Source organism: Nycticebus coucang, chromosome 10 (genome assembly GCF_027406575.1).
Source record: "Nycticebus coucang isolate mNycCou1 chromosome 10, mNycCou1.pri, whole genome shotgun sequence".
NCBI classification, from domain to species: domain Eukaryota; kingdom Metazoa; phylum Chordata; class Mammalia; order Primates; family Lorisidae; genus Nycticebus; species Nycticebus coucang.
In genome coordinates this window covers 11,436,374-11,455,602 of record NC_069789.1, presented here as the reverse complement: position 1 = coordinate 11,455,602, position 19,229 = coordinate 11,436,374, and the positions used below count along the sequence as shown (strand labels likewise).

The 19,229-nt window shown below is 37.3% G+C and overlaps 1 protein-coding gene across 5 annotated transcripts in view; it reads right to left on the bottom strand.

The window, feature by feature from the left end:
• AKT3 (AKT serine/threonine kinase 3) overlaps positions 1-19,229 on the bottom strand; it is a 404,883-nt gene that overhangs the window by 88,906 nt on the left and 296,748 nt on the right. The gene's annotated exons all lie outside the window — the stretch shown is intronic.

Genomic DNA, 19,229 nt, shown 5'->3' with positions numbered 1-19,229 from the left:
CATAGCCTGTTGCTCCCAGGCCACAAACCTGGACAGCATGGGACCAGCATGGACCGCACAGCAGGAACTGCAGCCCAGGGCTGGTATCTGTGTATCTAAACACCTGCAGACATAGGAAAGGCACCACCGAACATGGGGTATCACGCCATGGGCCGCCATCATCTGTGCAGCCCATCGCTGACGGCAATGCCACTGTGCAGACTGTGACAGGAGAGAAGCACTCAGGCATCTCCTAAATAAACACCAGAAAAATACTTGCAGGAGGCCTTTTGGCCATTGAAGCCTACTCAGCACCAAAGGGGGATGACAATTACACATCCTCTAAAACGCGCTGAATCCATTACCGAGAATTAGCAGAAAGGGAACAGCCCTGAATTGCCCTGAATTGTGTGGTATGTGCTGCACCATCACGTTCATTGGTTTTCACACGCACAAGCTCTTTCCCTTGGACGAGCCCTTCAAATGTTGCACAAATGTGAATTTGTGACATGCTTCTTTGCATGAACAGAAAACAAACACTAGTAAGTCACATGGAGAAAAGGTTAACATTTGGCATGCAACAGGGCATAATTAGAGTGAATACTAAGTTTTGCTTCTGATAATAGCCAAGCAGCTCCTATGGAACCCTCCTGCACATAATTATAAACTCTGGAAAAAATATGAAAAACTATCTGGACGTTCTGGGAAGCACTTGAGGACAGGTGGATGCTGAAGGGGAGGTGGACATTAGGAATAAGGAAATGGCACAGTATGTATTTCCCATTTTTAGGGCTTTCTGCCTGACAGTGGGCCCTGCTTTATGCCACAAGTAAAATATAGGGCAAAACACTTAAATTAGAAACCATAATCCTACCGCCATGACAATCCCAGGACAGAGTGTGGACAAGCACAGTAATCTTAAAACGAGGGCGATAACCCCAGAAAAGAGATGGAGCTCTAAATTCTAGAAATCTCTGGCTGACTCCCGAACCACAAATGTACAAGGCAGACTCCAAATCCCCAGTGAAGTCCAAACAAACTGACCTGAAATTTTAACCCACTGGAGAGAAGAGTCTGCAGTTTGAGTTCATCCATGATAACTTGCCTCCTAAAACAAAAAATTCATTATTTTTTGCTTCAACCTAACCCAATTCAGAGGCACAACAATGTATCTGCCACAATACCTAAGACATGTTATAAAATGACTCAACGTTAAAAAAAAAAGAAGAAGAAGAAGAAGGAAAACGAAATAAAGGAAAAAGAGCCCATACACCAGAAAAAGCTACCTGGAGACTGATGCTGAGAATCTGATGTTGGAATTAGCAAAGCAGCTTTGTAACTTCACTCCATGATGTAAAGTAAAACATGTTCAAATGACTACAACAGGTAAGAAATCTCAGCAGTGAAACAGAAACTATTAACAAAAGGACCAAAGGGAAAAAATATAAGAAATTCACCATATGGATTATAGCAAATTGCAGATTATAGAAGAGCCGATAAATTTGAAAATATATCAGTAGAGATTATCCAACCTGGGTAACATAGAAAAAAAAACAAAAACAGAACAGAAAAAAACTTCAGGGGCTTGTGGGCAGAACAAAAGTACCAGCAATTACAGAAGGAGTGAGACAGACATAGGCAGAAAATGTATTTCAAGAAATAATGGGTAATAATTTTCCAAAGTTAATAAGGGATGTGAGGGCAATTCAGAAAGCTCAGCGTACCCCAAGAATAGTAATTACAAAGTAAATGTCACCTGACCACATTATAGTGAAGAGGCTGAAAACCAGTGTCTGCCGGTTCCACCAGAGAGACAGGGCTGTGTGTCTGTGGACAGGATTACAGGGATAGACTGGCTGGATTCGAAGCCCTGTGGGAGCTGCTCACGCAGTCTCAGGAAGGCTGCTGCGTTCCAGCTTACTGTGGGGCTTGATGTTCACGGGACAGTAAGGTGAGGAGGACAGATTCACATTAAGTGAAAAGAGGACAAACAAAATGGGACCCAGACGCACAGGGACGGACCCACAAGGATGGACTGCACCATGTCGATTCTTACTGTCTCTGACCTTGCTGGTCAGGATGTGCTGCAAGACCCGGGGAGCTGCGTCATGCAGCTGAACACAGCCCAGCCCAACAGTAGGTGAGGAGGAGGCGCCGCAGGTGCCGCCTGCCCACTACCCCATGCCAGGGAGAGGGGCTGCCACAGGCAACACGATGGGCTGCAAAAGTTGGCTGCTGCTGCCATGTGTCTTCCGGATCTCCCAGGAGGGTCTCACACAGCCAGGGGATACAGCTCAGCCTCGTCAACTGACACTGCAAACCCATCACACAGACAAAACTACCTTGCGAACAGCCAGTGACATGCCCCACATGACAGACAAGGTAACAGAGAGTTAAACAAACTCACTCAACTATCGACTCGCTGTCTTACAGTGCGTGAAAATATCCTTCAAGAATGAAGGCAAAATAAAGACATTATCCCGTAAGAAAAAAAGGTTTCTTTGCCAGCTGCATTACAAGAAATGATAAAGGAAATTCTTATGCCGAAGGAGATGATACCAGAAAGAAACTCGGATCTTCAAGAAGGGAGGAGGAAATGGAATTGGACAGTGATGATGGTCGCACAAATCTGTGAATATCCTAAAAACTACTGAAGTGTATCAAGAGTGACTTATGTCTCAATAAAAGAGTACTTTAAAAAAAAAAAAAGAACATTGGTAAATACCAAGTAAAAGAATGAATACTAAGAGTCCTAACTTGGAATCTGGGACAGAGGTGAAAATTAATCTTCAGGTAGAAACACAGATGTTTAATGAATTTCATAGAAAATATTATTTCACTGAGGCCTCTGTTCTGTGCAAGTGACAGGATAAATATGTATTTCATCAGTTGTCATCCTACTGAAATGGGTATCAACCCAGTAACCAAAATAAACTATAAAGTACCCACATCACTCTCTAGAAGCAAGTATTTTCTTCTTTTCTGAAGGTAATCTCTGAAAAATAAGTAGAAATGTAGTTAAGTGTTAAAATCCATCTCAAAATAAGCCAAACTTATTTTGTAACTTATTTGTAACTTCAACCTTCCCTAAATACCTCTTGGTTTTCATTGCTTTATGTTTTATAATAGTTATTATTTGTTTCCCTTTAAGGAACAAAGCTTTACAGGTTCCTAAATGGTTTCTCCCAGCTCCCTTGGAACCTCTCTCTACATAAGATAGTCAATCTCCTCAAGCTTCTAACATCAACTACGTACAGTCTTCTCACTAAGTAAAAAAGGTAGGGCTTATAATATTACTAAAAAAAAAAAAAAAAGTGGAGGCGTCCAAGAAGAACTGTTGTAACTTCCTGCCCACATGGTGAAAATACATTTAATTTGCTTTGGTGAGCATCTTAGTCCTTTCCAACTAGTGTCAGTACAAAGGTATTCTCCCTCCCTTAGTTATGCTTCAGAGATCTTGCTTTTTCTTTTATTTTTAGTTCTATGTTTATTAACCTTGCATCTTACTATTAATATGTTTTAACTGTAAATATTACTTTTCTCTATACATCTCCACTTTCATACTCCTCATTGGATCCTTCCCCTAAGTATATAAGCAAAACAAACAACTACTACTCATTCTAAAGATTCTATTCACTTCAGCTATTTCTCCTTTATTTCTTTCTCTTGAATAGTCCAAGCTTGATGTTTCTGTTTTGTTTTGTTTTTTTAACTTCCACTTGACATAAACATTAACTATTTTAAGCATTAAGGAAAGAATAGAAAATATAAAAGGATGACCAGACCTAACTGATGTTAACATTGCTCCACATGCACTTTCAAACTCTGGTTTTCCTAAGATATAAAACCAAATACCCACTCCTTTCTTCCTCACTGATTTTGAACCATTTTCAACCTATGAGAATTAGAGTGACAATTACCTAAGATTCAAGCAAATCTTGTCCTGGAGTTCCTTTATATCATACACATGCAAGTTTTCATATTCTTCTCTCATATATATGTGTGTGTGTGTGTGTGTGTGTGTATCCATATATAGTCATAAATATAATGCTTTCTTAGTTCATTGTGTTTTTTTATTTTTATTTTTTTTGTAGAGACAGGGTCTCACTTTATGGCCCTCGGTAGAGTGCCGTGGCCTCACACAGCTCACAGCAACCTCCAACTCCTGGGCTTAAGCGATTCTCTTGCCTCAGCCTCCCGAGTAGCTGGGACTACAGGCGCCCACCACAACGTCCAGCTATTTTTTGGTTGCAGTTCAGCCGGGGCCGGGTTTGAACCCGCCACCCTCGGTATATGGGGCCTGCGCCTTACCGACTGAGCCACAGGCGCCGCCCGTGTTTTTTTATTTTTAATTTAAAATTACCAGGGGACCATAACAGTTGCATATACATGTGGTGTTCTGATAACACGCACACGTCGTGGAATCATCACTTCTGGGTAACTGGAGTATCCATTACCTCAGATGTTTATGATTTCTTTGCATTAGGAATATTCCACTTTCACTCTTCTAGATCTTGTAAAATATTCCCTCACTGTTGATTACAGTCATTTTGCTATACTATCAAATATTGTTTGTTCTATCTAACTAGATTCTTGCACCCATTAACAATCCCCTATTTTCAGTTTGTATAATTTGTCATTCTCTGAATATCCTTAGTAACTTGCTTTTTATGTGTTTACATTTTGAGGTTCATCAATCTGGGTATGTATAAATCCAAGCTATACATTTTTTACTCGCCAATAGTATTCCACTGTAAGACTGAGAAAAAAAAAGATTTAGATTTCAATCATATTGTCGTTTTGAGTAGAACCATCATGTTAGCAATATTAAGTATCCAGTCCATAAACATGAGATGTCTTTCCATTTAGTTATATTTTCTCTTTCAGCACTGTTCTGTACAGTCCAAACGCAAAAGTGTCCAAACTTTATTCTTCTCTGCCCCACACTGGAACAATAAGAGCTTTCCTGGGCCACACATTACTCATACAAACTATGAAACTTGATAAGGGGAAAAAAAAGTCTGTGCATAATTTCTGTGGTATCTACCAACACAGATGAGCAAAAAACTCCTCCCATCATCTGCACACAACCTGCAGGCTGCAGGTTGGACACCCCCGGCAGCGTACAAATCTTAGCCCTCTTTGGTTTATTCCTAAATATTTTATTATTTCTGATCATATTTTAAATGCAACTGTTTTTCTTTCACTCCTTTTTGGATTGTTTATAGCTTGTATACAGAAATATAATGATTTTCTATGGTGATTTCACATCCTGTAACTTTACTAAATTTGTTTTATTAGCTCTAAGACAGTTCCAGGATGTATGTATATTATTTAGGGTTTTCTACAATTAAGATCATGTCATCTGTGAACAGAGACAGTTTTACTTTACTTCTTCTTTCCAATTTGATTGCTTTTCATTTTTTATTCTTATCTAAATGTTCTGGCTATATGCTGAACAGAAGTACTAAAAGTAGGCATCCTTGTTTTCTTCCTTATCTTGGGAGAAAACGTTTGGTTTTTCACCAATTAGTACAATGTTAGCTAAGAGTTTCCAATCTTCTGAAATGATCGCCAGCCAGGGATGGTGGCTCATGCTTATAGTCCCAGCACTTTGGGAGTCCAAGGCAGGAGAATCACTTGAACCCAAAAGTTCAAATCAGCCTGGGCAACATAGTGAGACGCCTTCTTTACAAATATGAAAATAAAAAAAAAAAATTAGCTGGGTATGATACTGTACACCTGTAGTCTCAGCTGCTCCAGAGGTGGAGACGGGAGGATTTCTTGAACTTGGGAGTTGAAAGGAGGCCGTGAGCTATGATGACACCAATGTATTGCAACAGAGCGATACCTTGTTTTTTTTTTTAAAAAACAAGGTGGTTTTTGTAGGTGGTTTTTAATCATACTGAGGAAGTTTCCTTTTATTCCTAGTTTTTTGAGTCTTTTTATCACAAATGAATACTGGATTTTGTCAAATGCTCTTCCTGCATCACCTCAGATGATCATATGGGCTTCCTTCCTTCATTTTATTAATGTGGGATATTATATTGACTAATTTTTACATGTTTAACATCCTTGCATTCCTGGAATAAATCTCACTTGGTAATGGGACATAATCCTTCAATTATGCTTTTGAACAAGTTTTGCCAGTATTTTGTTTAGTAATTTTTCATCTGTGCTCATGAGGGATATTGGTCAGTGGTTTTCTAACAGTGTCTTCAGTCTCAGAACACTGCTCAACTCATAGAGTGAGTTAGGAAGCATTCACTCCTCTTTAATTTTCTGGAGGAGTTTGAGAGGGGTTGTGGTTAATTTTTCCTTACATGTTCCCCAGTGAAGCCATCTGGTCCTGAGTTTTTCTTGGTTTGGATTACTGATTTACCCTCCGTAAGAGTTACAGATTGCTCAGATTTTCCATTCATTATTGAATCACTGTGGTCATTTGTTACATGTCTAGGTATGTGTCCATTTCATCTAAGTTACCCCACTTGACAGCATAAGTTGCTCACAGTATTCTCTTATAATCCTTCTTATTTCTGTAAAATCAGTAGTGATGTCCCGTTTTCAATTCTGATTGGGATAGTTAATGTTTCTGTCTTTTTTCCCCCTTACTCAATCTTTCTAAAGCTTTGCCAGTTTTGTTGATCTGTTCGAAAAACCAACTTTTCATTTCACTCATTTTTCTCTATTGTTTTTCAATTCTCTATTTCATTTATTTCTATTGTAATCTTTATATCAATAATTTGGTTAACCTAGACAAATGATAAAGAGCTAAAAAAAATAACAATCCTACATTTGTAGGCACCTCTAAACAAAACAATATGAAAATCAGGACTGATAGAACTAAGAGGAGAAATAGTTAAAGCCACAATCACAGGTGAAGATTTCACTTTTCTCTTAGTAACTGATAAATGTAAGCAGTAATCAATCATGAAGTCTGTAGAAGACCTACACTAGTAACCTACTGGACCTAACTGACATTTATGCAACATTCCACACAAGAGTGATAGAGGCCTAGGAAAAGAATTTATGAAGAAGACCTCATTGGCAATGGCAGCCAACAACAGAAATACGTAAGTGGGACCTGGTTCTGCACAGCTCAGGATGCAATCAACAAATCAGAGAGAGAGAATCTTCAGAATGGGAGGAGACATTTGCATGTTATGAATCTAAGAAAGGGCTGATAAGCAGAATCTACAGAGAACTCAAGCAAATCAACAAGAAAAGAGCAAACACCACCATTAAAAACTTGGCAAGAGACATAAACAGAATCTTTTCTTATGAGGGCAGATGAATGGTCAATAAACATAAGAAAAAATACTCATCATCTCTAATTATGAGAGAAATGCAAATCAAAACCACCCAATACCACTGCGCGTGGCTCACATTATAAAATCCCAAAGCAACGAACACTGGCACGGTGTGGGAAGGTGGGAACACTCATGCACTGGTAGTGAGACTGCAAACTAGTACCGTCTTGTTAGAAAGAAAGGACGCGAAGAACAAAAGGAGACCTTCCATTTGATCCTGCAATCCTATTACTAGGTAAAAAAGTCATTTTACCATAGGGACATTTGTACTTGAATGTTTATAGCCGCTCAATTCACAGTTGCAAAGCACTATTCAACCCACACATGGATTAACAAATTGTGGTATGTGTATATCATGGAATACTATTCAGCCATAAAAAGGGATTTTATAACTTTTGTAACCTAGAAGGATTTAGAGAACACTCTCCAAAGTATGACAAGAGGGACAATCCAGCATCACATGTACTCAATACTAAATTGAAACTACAGATTAACCACCACGTAAGAGAGGAAAAACTCAAATTCAGTAACAGTGGAGGGAGGGAGTGTGTTCGGTAAGTTTCCACCCAACAGACACGACGCACACGGGATATGGCACACGTTCCAGGTGAAGGACACAACTACAACGTGGACTTTACCGTACAGATGCAAAAACAACAAATGTACGTACTTTCATATTGATATGAAATAATAAAAAAAAAAATATTGTCAGACATTTTCCAAAATTAGTGATAAGGACCACAACACAGATGCTGGAAGCTCAGAGAATATCAAGCAGAGTAAATACACAAAATATACACCTCGCCATATACTATTTAAACTCCAAAAAATCAAAGACAAATATAAAAATCTAGTAAAAGCCAGAAAAAAACCTAAAATGAAGCATAAGAGTATACTCTCAGACCACATAAAACGTAAACTGGAATTAAATAACAGAAAGCAAGCTTGAAAATTCCAAAATACTTAAAACAGTGCCCTTCCAAGTAACACACGGGTTAAAGAATTCACAAGAAAAATTTAAAAATATTTCTAACTAAATGAAAACATGATTTTTCAAAATCTGTGGGATTTAGAAAGAGCAATGCTTAGAGGAAAATTTAGAGCCCTGAATGCATAGACTATTAGAAAATAAAATCTAAAACAAGTAATCTACCCTTCCAGCTTAAAAAACTAGAAAAAAACACAAATTAAATCCAAAATAGAAGAAAATTAGAGAAGAAATCAGTGAAATTGAGAACAGAAATTATATAGAAAAAAACAACAAAAGCAAAAGCTCAATCTTAAAAAAGATCAATAAAAATGATAAACCTGTAGATGTTAAGTAAGTGTATTTCAATTAGCTCCTCTTGCATATAGATGCTATTATTTTGTACAAAAATTTGTTCTTCATTGCTACTATTGTAATTCATGCAAAAAATGATTCATTTAACATGTCTGTACTGAAATCTACCTAGCCCCAAATTATTATTGTCATCTCTGTTGACTTTTTGTGATATGTAACTATTAAATCTGTTTGTTCTTATTTTTTCCAATTTTCTGTGTAGTTTTGTTCTACAAAATTCTTGTGAATTTCTTGTGAAATTCTTGTAAAGAACACCTTGTGACATTTTCTGAACTAATTTGAGGGTTTTTAAAGCTTTAACTATTTCTATTTCATGCCTAACAGTGGTTTTGACAGCTGTGTCCTTTCACATTCTCATCACAATGCCTCACAACCAAAGGAAGACACAAGTATTAGCTCATTAAATATGAAATGTCCAATTTGAATCAGTATGTCTCAACAAGAAGCAGTACAATTAACCAAAAGATGATCCTAACTGTCCACACAACTTTACCATCTTAACAGTAGCTCGTTTATACCAGCAGGGAAGAAGCCTGGAGAGTGAGTGGTAATGAAATTGCAAAGGAAGTTTTCCACAGCTTGTTGAGAACAGAACATTTTTCCTTAACAAGAAGTGTTCGAAAGCCTGGAAGAAGAGGCGGTCAGTTGGTGCAGGACATGGTGAGTACGATGCACAACAGTTTCCATACCCAGCTTCTGCAGTCTGAGCAGCACTGTTTGTGTGACATGCGGTTGAGCGCTGTCTTGGAAGAGGACTGACTGACCAACCCCAGTTGCTTAATCACAAGCATCTCATCAAGGCATCCAGTTGGGGGCAGGAGACACCCACTGTAACCCACTGACCGGGTTTCACGAAGCTGTGGTGGATAACACCAGCTCTGGAGCCCTCAGCAGAGACCATTAGCCTTTTCTGACGAATATTCAGTTTTGAACCCATCACCCTCGGTATATGGGGTCAGCGCCCTACTCACTGAGCCACTGTTTTGAATTGTGTTTCAACACTTTGTCTTTATTCAACCATTGTGCTAAACGCTTGCCATTGTCAAAACAATCCATTTTTCATCACACATAACAGTATGGTGTAGAAATGGTTCACCTTCATGTCTTCATATATATATATATATAAAAAAGCAAGCTTCGAGATGATTTCTCTTCTGATGTTTGTTTGATTCATGTGGAACCATGTATCCAGCTTCTTTCCCTTGCTGATTTGTTTCAAATGGTCCAGCACTGTTGGAGCAGTAACATGAAACCTGGCTGTTCACTCACACACAGGCTGAAACGGATCTGCTTCCACCGCACCTTTCAGCTCAGCATTTATCCACCTTGGTTTTCAGGGTTGCTCATTGTTTTCAAGATTTTCAAAATTAAAATCACCAGGACAGAACTTCTCAACCATCAGTATGCTGTGCATTCATTAGCCGCATCCTTCCCAAACATTTCATTGATATTTCAAGTTGTCTGCAATGCATTGGTTCCACACAGAACTCGCATTTGAAAATAACACAAAATTTCACTAAAATATCTCTTAAAAAACCTTGAAACATATGCACAAGCCAAAAATGTGCATTTGAAAGGATGATGCACCTTCACTATAAAAATAAAACTAGGAGTGTCAAAGTAAAATGAGAGAGGTGTCAACTGTCAACTCAGTACTTAAGGAAATCAGACATTTCACACGTAACGACCCTCGATCATGAGTAATCGTCAGAATGTCTATTAGATATTTGGAACACATCTTTCTTTCATCTGAACTTTTAAAATGGGCCATAATCTGAGTGTTGTAAGGAAAAGGTTAAGTGTGAAGCTACCTAGAAACTTGCGCGTAGCCTTTCATCTCTCTCCGTTGTTAGTGCTCCTGTTACACCAGTGAAAGCAGCAAGAATCGTTAACCTCTCACCCAACTCTTCAGGTTGAATTTTTCAACCAGAAAGCAGAAAGTCATGATTTAGTCAGAAATGTTCCCCTGCAACATTTACACTAAACCACACAAAGGTTCCTGATACACTTGTCACACTGACTCCTTTCCCAGCACTCAGTTCCAGCCCCCACGTTCCCTGCGGCCTTTCCTCACTCCCAAGCCCTCTCTCCCCTCTCCTCCATGCATTTTCTCATCCTTTGCTCCTCCTTATAGAGGTCGTAATCCATTCTCACAACTCTAATTAAACCCTGAATTTCCAGATACACATACTCGTTTCTGCTCTCACTCTCAAATGCTGGCACTGTATTCTAGCCCTTAGACAATTCCATCTGGAATTAAATACTACCAAAGCCAGCTATAATCCTTCTTCTTAAACTTCCTCTCCATATTTTATGAGTATTTTCAGAATAAAATATGAGTTCTCATTTCTTTAAAGTATCTATGGAATTCACACTTCCTTTTCCTTCCTGGTTGCCTTTATTCTTCTTTAGTGAGATCGCTAAAGTGTCCCTTAACATCATGTCACTGCAGTAGTCTCTTCAGGGGATTCTCTTCTCCCTAAACCTTGATTCCAACAATACTTGAAAAGACTCATTTACCTTATGTCGTTTCCTTAATTCAGGATCTGTAATCCTGGTAAGTGGATCACATAAACATGAGATAAAGTTTGAAGAAGCTACACTCTTATTAACCAGCCCCCTGTCCATTATTTACATCCAGTTTCTATCCACCACAGCACGATTCCTCCAGTCAGCGCATCTTAACACGTTTCTTCTCTCTATTTTATTCTCACATTGTTTTCCCCTTCTGAAACATTATATTTCTCTAATTTCCAATCATAGATTTCCTTCAAATATAGTCCTTTCCATAAATCTTTCCAAACCCAGAGAGATCATACCTTTGAAGTAGAGTGAAATTAGCCTTAGCAGAAAGGATAAAGAAGAAGAAGGGTACCAGGTAGAAGCATGAACTATGTAAAGTAATGCAAAGTGCTAATGATAGTTATATGTAGCATTTCAATCACTTTAAAATGTAATTATCTAAAGCAAAACGTAATTACCATGTTTTGTGATGTTTATTAACTTACATGAAAGTAAAATATAAGAAAATGAGAGCATAATAAACAACAGAAGCATCAAGCTGTTGCACGGGAACACTCAGTGGTAGACTGTGTTAAGTTAGACACCAATACTTCAAACTCCAGAAACAACCTCAAAACAATAAAACACATTCGGCCACTACAGCAATAGCAGAGATAAAACAGACTCAAAAAATACTCAGTAAATCTAAAAAGAGGTAGATAAAGAGAAAAGAACAAAGAATACAAAACAATTTGTCAACATATTATTATATCAACAAGGGCATTAAATGGAAATGGGCTATACTATTCTATTAAAGTCACATTATCTAATAAATAAAAACAAAGCAAGGATCAGCTATGTGCTATCTGCAAAAATCCACTTAATATAACTGTCACAGGTCAAAAGGAAAATGATAGGAAAAGATATAGTGCACAAAAGCAAAAGAAAGCTAGAGTGCTTATATTAACATCACAGTAGATTTCAAAACAAAGATTAATGTCATGAAAATAGATAAAATTTCATAAGAAGGAGGTAAAACTGAGTGTGGTGGTACAAGCCTGTCGTCCCCGCTACTTGGGAGGCGGAGTCAGAAGAATCACTTGAGCCCAGGAGCTCTGTGCCAGTTTAGGTCTCAACACAGTGGGACATTTCTTAAGAAAAAGTAGAGTTAAGTGGATAAATTAACCAAGAAGACATAATCCTAAATATAAGATCTTATAAGCACACCACCAAAAACAGACAAACAGGACTTAACTAACAAGCTTCTGCACAGCAAAAAAAAAATAATGAAGAGAGCAAAAAACTGTAGAATTGGAGAAAATATCTACAAATGATTCATCCAACAAGGAACCAAAATCTAGAATGTACGAGGACCTCCACTCAGCATCCCCCATGATCCCACAGCAGGGGTCAGAGGCTGACTGCACTGCGCGTTTGGTTGTCTGCCTTAACTAGATGTGCACAAACCGCTTGCCCGGGATCAACTGACTTCTCATTGGTGTGTGACCATAAGAAGTGATCACAGATACAAGTATACATTCCACAAAAGACAACATACAAATGGTGAACAAGTTACATGAAAAAATGTGCAACTTCATCAGTCATCAAAGAACCAAAAATAGAACCACCATTAGATCCGGCAATCTCAGCACTGGGTATCCTGCTTTGGGATATCCTTTTTCCTTTTCTAAATGGAAAATAAATCAATATATAAAAATACTATCTGTGCTTGTATGTTTACTGCATCACTGTTCACAGTAGCAAAGATACAGAATCAATTGAAGTGTCCATTAATGGAGAATGTGGTGTATTTACCAAGGGAATACTGTTTAGCCATTACAAAGAATGAAATCGTGTCTTATGCAGCAAGGTGAATGGAAGCAAAGGCTGTTATCTTAATGAAACAAGCCAAGCACAGAAGGTCAAATACTGCATGTTTCCACTTGCAAGTGGACACCAAAAAGCAAGTGTACACGTGGACAGAGAGGGAAAGGACAAACGTGAGACTCACAGGGACGAAGGACAGCAAGGAATTAGCTGATGAGGACAATATTTGGGTGATGTGTTTCCTAAAAGCCCTGACTTGACTACTATACAATCTAGAAAGTAACAAAACTGCACATGTTCCTCATCAATTAGTACAAGTAAAAAAAAAAAAACAATAAATGTATATGCAGTGAACAATGAAACTTCAAAGTACATGAAACAAAACTGAAAAGATAAATCCACAATTACAGTTGATTTCAACAATCTTTTTTTAGTAACTGATAGAAGAAAAAGTAGACATAAAATCAGTACAAATATAGAGGACATAAAAACCGTTGAGCATCCTGACCTAAGGAATACTGGTAGAGTATTTATGCAACCAATGCAGAAGGTGCCCCTTGAACAAAACACATTTTAACAAGTGGGCACGGGCTCCTACGAGAATTTTCTTCTGTCTTTGCCAGCAAGACCAACCCATTCTCTTCCTCAGCTTAGTCAACCTAAAGATAGTGAGGATGAAGGTCTTCATAATGATCCAATGCATTTAATAAATGGTAAATTCATTTTTTCTTCCTTATGATTTTCTTAACATTTTCTCTTTTCTGGCTTACTTTTCTGTAATAATGCAGTGTATAATAGTTGAGAGGTAAGGCTTCGGGTCAATGGCAGGCTATTACTAATTATATTTTTAGGAATTTGAAAGTTACAAATGGATTTTCAACTAAATGGGAACATGGCTGGCCCCTCTAACACCCATGTCATTCAAGTGTTAACTGTCTAGATTTTTTTTAAAGTCTATACAGAACATATACCAACATACATCATCTTCTGGGCCATAAACAAATTTTGGTAAGTTTAAAAGAATTCAAATCATATAAAGTATGTTTTCCAAACAGAAGAGAATTAAGCTAGGAATCAGTCACAGAAAGATCCCGAAAAATCCATGGATCTGGAAACTGAACAACACCGTTATAAATAATGCTTGAGTTGAGAAGGAATCAAAAGGTAAACTTAAAAATATTTTGACATAAACACATGTCAATATTTGCAAAGAATGACTAACAGTCCTTAAAGAGGACTTTTTTCTCATTCAAGAAGAAACAAATACCCACAACAGGCCCATAGCAATTAAAGAAACTCCCAATGAAGATAAAACCCCAGGCCCAGGTGATGACTTCTCTGGTAAACTCTACCAAATATTTAATTAACAAATAATACCAATTCTACACACACTATTTTATACAATTAAAGAGGAAAAACTATTTTCCAACCTGTTTTAAAAAGTCAAACACGATCTTGAAATGAAAATCATACAAAGATATCTTAGGAAAAGGAGATGATGTAACACTATCACCCTCATGATTAAGGATGCAAAAATCCTTAGAAGATAACTTCATACCAAATCAGCAATATATAATAACAGATAATGAACAGGTGACTTCCCCCCAATCCTGGAATGCAAAGTTCATTTAATGTTAGAAAAAGTCAATCAACATTAGTTCACCATTTTAATAGGACATAAAGGAGAAAAGCCATATGATCATTGTAATAAATGCAGAATAATCTTTTAATAAAGTTCAGCACCCATTCATGATAAAAACTCTCAGTAGACATAGAACTTCCTTAACCTGATGAAGATAGTATTTTAAAAAATCTACATTAAAATCGTATTTTTATAAATCATACCTAAATAATTTTAGTCTTAGAGAAAACTTACGAAAATAGTACACACAGTTGCATATACCCTTTACCCACTGTCCCCTAAAAGTTAACATCTTACATAGCCATAGCACAATTATCCACTTTCCTCCTAAAAGGTAACATCTTACAGAGCCATAGCACAATTATCCAAACTAGGAAATTAACATCAGTAGAACACTATTAACTAAACTACTAACTTTATTTAGATTTCACCTTTTGTTCTTTTTTCACTAATGCCCACATTGCATTTAGTCATCATGTCACCTCAGTCTCCTCCAATGTGAAAGTTCAACCATCATTTTTTGTCTATTATGAAGCTGACACTTTTGAAGTTATTTGGCCAGATACTTTAAGAGATGTCGCTCCAAGGGGGGATCTTCACGTTCTCTCGTGATTATGTTGAGGTTAAGTGATGTACCCTTCTCAGAGCATCAGCTCAGAGGTTCCCCTTGCTAGTGGTGGTAACTCTAATCACTTGGTTAAGACACTATCTCTGCCAGGTTTCTCCACTATAATATTATGCTTTTTACATTTGCAAATGATAAATATTTGTTTTCTTCGAAAAGGGGATAGTTTGAGACTATGTAAAGATTCTTCCTGAGCTCAGTTATCTTTGCCTTCACAGGTGGATCTTGCATTAGCAATTTTTATACTCTAATGGTGATTTTCTCCTTCACTCACCCCCTTTACATTTATTAACTGGAATTCATCTGTAAGGAAAACATCAGCACTCAAACAACTCAACACTTTATTTGTTTATTCTATCATTTATTTATGTTCTAGGGACTGAAGGATATTTGTCTTATTCCTTGGGCCATAACCTGACAGTGTATTTATTTTGTTACTGACAGAGAATTACTCAGGGTTGGCTCCTTTCTGCCTCTTTCCAAAATACATATATATTTTAAACTCCTTCTTACTTTCTGGCACCACAAAATGCTCCAGACTCATCTTTTATTTTCCCCATACCATTTCTGAAATCAACTACTTCTCTAAAGAGCTCTGGCTTTCCTTTTATTGGAGAATAACAGTTAGAAACCCAGGGGGGTCATCTAGATCTGCTCATTAACATTCATATTTAATGGTAAAAGATGCTTTTTTCTCCCTAAGATGAGGAACAACTTAGGATGTCTGCTCTTACCATTTCTATTCAATATTGTAATGAAGGTTCTAGCCAATACAACAAAGCAAAAGAAGAAATAAAATGCATACAGATTAGAAATGAAGCAAAATTTTTTTTTTACAGAGTAGATCATTGTGTGTGCAGAGAACTGTAAGTTACAACAATTAATTCTTGCAAGCCTATAGAACACCAGGTCGATATTTAAAAAAAAATCAATTGTATTTCTATATATTGGCAGCAAAAAAAAGGGAAGATGAAATATTAAAATAGCATTTACATTCCAGATATGAAATACTTAAGGATAAATCTAACAAAGTATGTGTAAATCTGACTCAAATATGTATAAGACCTAAATACTGAAAATAATTTACTAAGTGAAATTACCAGCCACCTACATTAAGGGAGAAATACACTGTGTTCATGGATCTGAAGACTCACTGAGAAAAGATCACTTCTCCCCCAATTTACTTACAGATTTGATATCATCTCGTATAAAACTGTAGCAGACTGAGAAACTGAGTATATAATCTATATAGAAATTTATCTAGATAAATTCATACTATAAAAATATCCTTGTAAACATGAAAGAGGTAAAGTCTCCATCTTTCTTTAAGGCTGCATAGTATTCCATGGTGTACATATTTTACCTCTTTCATGTTTACATGGATGGAGCTGGAACATATTCTTCTTAGTAAAGTATCTCAAGAATGGAAGAAAAAGTACCCAATGTACTCAGCCCTACTATGAAACTAATTTGGGGCTCTCACATGAAAGCTATAACCCAGTTACAACCTAACAATAGGGGGAAGTGGGAAAGGGGGGGGTGAGTAGAGGGAGGGGGATCGGTGGGATCACACCTGTGGTGCATCTTACAGGGGTATTTGCGAAACTTGGTAAATGTAGAATGTAAATGTTTTGGCACAGTAACTGAGATAACGCCGGAAAGGCTATGTTAACCACTGTGATAAAAATGTGTCAAATGGTCTATGAAGCGAGTGTATGATGCCCCATGATCATATCAATGTATATAGTTATGATTTAATAAAAAAAAAAATATCCTGCGAGAGAATTCTAAAGACTGAAGGGACTTAAGGGGTCGTGATCTGCACAAGACAAATATCTGTCCATCTCCTTCCACAAAGGAAGCAAAGAAGCAAACCCAGGACGAGGGCCCAGGTCTTCCCCATCTCAACATGCACTCTCTAGAGTGGTACATCACACTACTTGTCATCAGGACTAGTCACTTTTCACTTGTCTAGGGAGAGACTCAGATCACCCCTAACGATACTAGTATCTCTAGACATGACTTCATCTCTGGATTTGCTATTATGTGTAGAAAAAAATAGCTAATAATTATGTGATAATAAATTAACAAAAATAATAAATCTCCCCAAACTTATTAATGAAAATGTAGTAAAAAATACCCACTCTTAGAGATGAACTTACCTATTATGATGAACTTACCTATATGTAGGTCACTAAGAAAGTTTTGAGACAGACTGTGTTATGGTCCTTTCTGATTCCCCATACAAGTTTCAATTTGCTCGGGTTACCAGTGTTGCTGGGAGGGCTTCAATTGTTTCCATTCATGCAGATTTTATGTTTCTTGATTTTTGTGTATCTCAAAACTTTCTTAATGGCCCATATATAAGGACTCCATAAGAAATGTTCTATTTTATAAATTATTTAATAATTTATACTGTTCAAAGTGCTAGAATTCATTAAAATAGCTGCTGGCATCTGGCTGGTTCCCATAATTGCTTATCTGTGATATGATACAAACCCAAATAGACTCAGCACATTTTCATTGCCTTTTAGAAAAAGACTCAAATTTAAAAGTGCAGCTATAATGATGTTGCTTCTGCAAGTATATATGGGTGGCTGAGAACACCAGGAGGAGCCTCCAGAAGGCATTAGTCCACAACCAATTCACAGTTTATGGAAATGTTGTTACTTCTGCAGAGCAAGACGCTTAATACCTTGGCTCAAGTTAAGTGGTGTCCTTTATTAAAATTAATTATAGTAATTTAAATTAATTTCTCCACTCCTTTCTAGAGTTACGTTTTGGAAGCTTTTTCTCCCTCCTCGACTTGCTGGCTCCTCTAACCCCACATACACCAGCAGTTGCCTGGGTGCCTAAACATCTCCTTTATTCTGGTCACATGCAGCCCAATGGAGCAGAGACAGGGTAACCGTTGCTTTCTCACTATGCTGATTGGGTTCTTAGAGCTTCCTCCTGGCGAACTACCATTTAACATAAATAGCTAACACTGAGATAAAGAAATTTTGGTAGGGGCGGCGCCTGTGGCTCAAGGAGTAGAACTCCGGCCCCATATACCAGAGGTGGCGGGTTCAAACCCGGCCCCAGCCAAAAACTGCAAAAAAAAAAAAACAAAAAGAAAGAAATTTCTATAGCATATCTTAGTCACCCCACAGGACTGAACAAAGTCCACGTTTTTCTCTTCTTAGAGTTAACAAGGCCACATTGGTGCCCCAACCATTTTCTCTTAAATATTTTTTCTCCTCTTCTTTTTTTTATCTTATGAGTCCTTCCTGGACAGGGTATAGTGAGAGGATATTTAATTGTAGCTTATAGTTTTGTGTGTCAAAAAAACCCTCTGACTATATTTCTGGGAGGTACAGGAAGACTGATGTGTTGCAGGCTCTTCTGTAGTGTACTGGCAAGATAAAAACCGCACACAGTTCATCTGGGGCCTCCCTACACATGCACGTAACTCACTGTTGCCAATGACAGAAAGTGGATGTAAAATTGTCTACAAAAGTTCCTAAACATTTAGGTCATTTAAGAATAGTCATATGTTTCTAATTAGAGGTTGTAAGGATCCAATACTTAACATAGTGCTTTATACATGGTAGAAACTCAAGATATGTGAGTTTAATTGAACTGAAATATGAGGAGTTTAATAAGTACATCTATTTCAAACTCCTAACTAGAAGAAATTGTATAGAAAACCACTATACTCTCTATTACCAATAACATAATACAGAAATGAAGCACTTTTGTTATTTCCTTGTAACTTACATAATCCTATCCTTACCTTAGAGGATAACACAGAAGAATATTTGGCACAAAACAAGACCCTAACTCCATGAATGTTGCTGACTGATAAATGCATCAGAGAAAAATATTAAAATCTGGAATAAACTAAAATGAATGGACTAACCAAACAAAATAGACAAAAATTCTTAGCAAATTACTAAATTACATAAAAATTTCACAGTAAAAATTTTCTGGAAGCATTTGAAAATGAAAATATCAAAATCA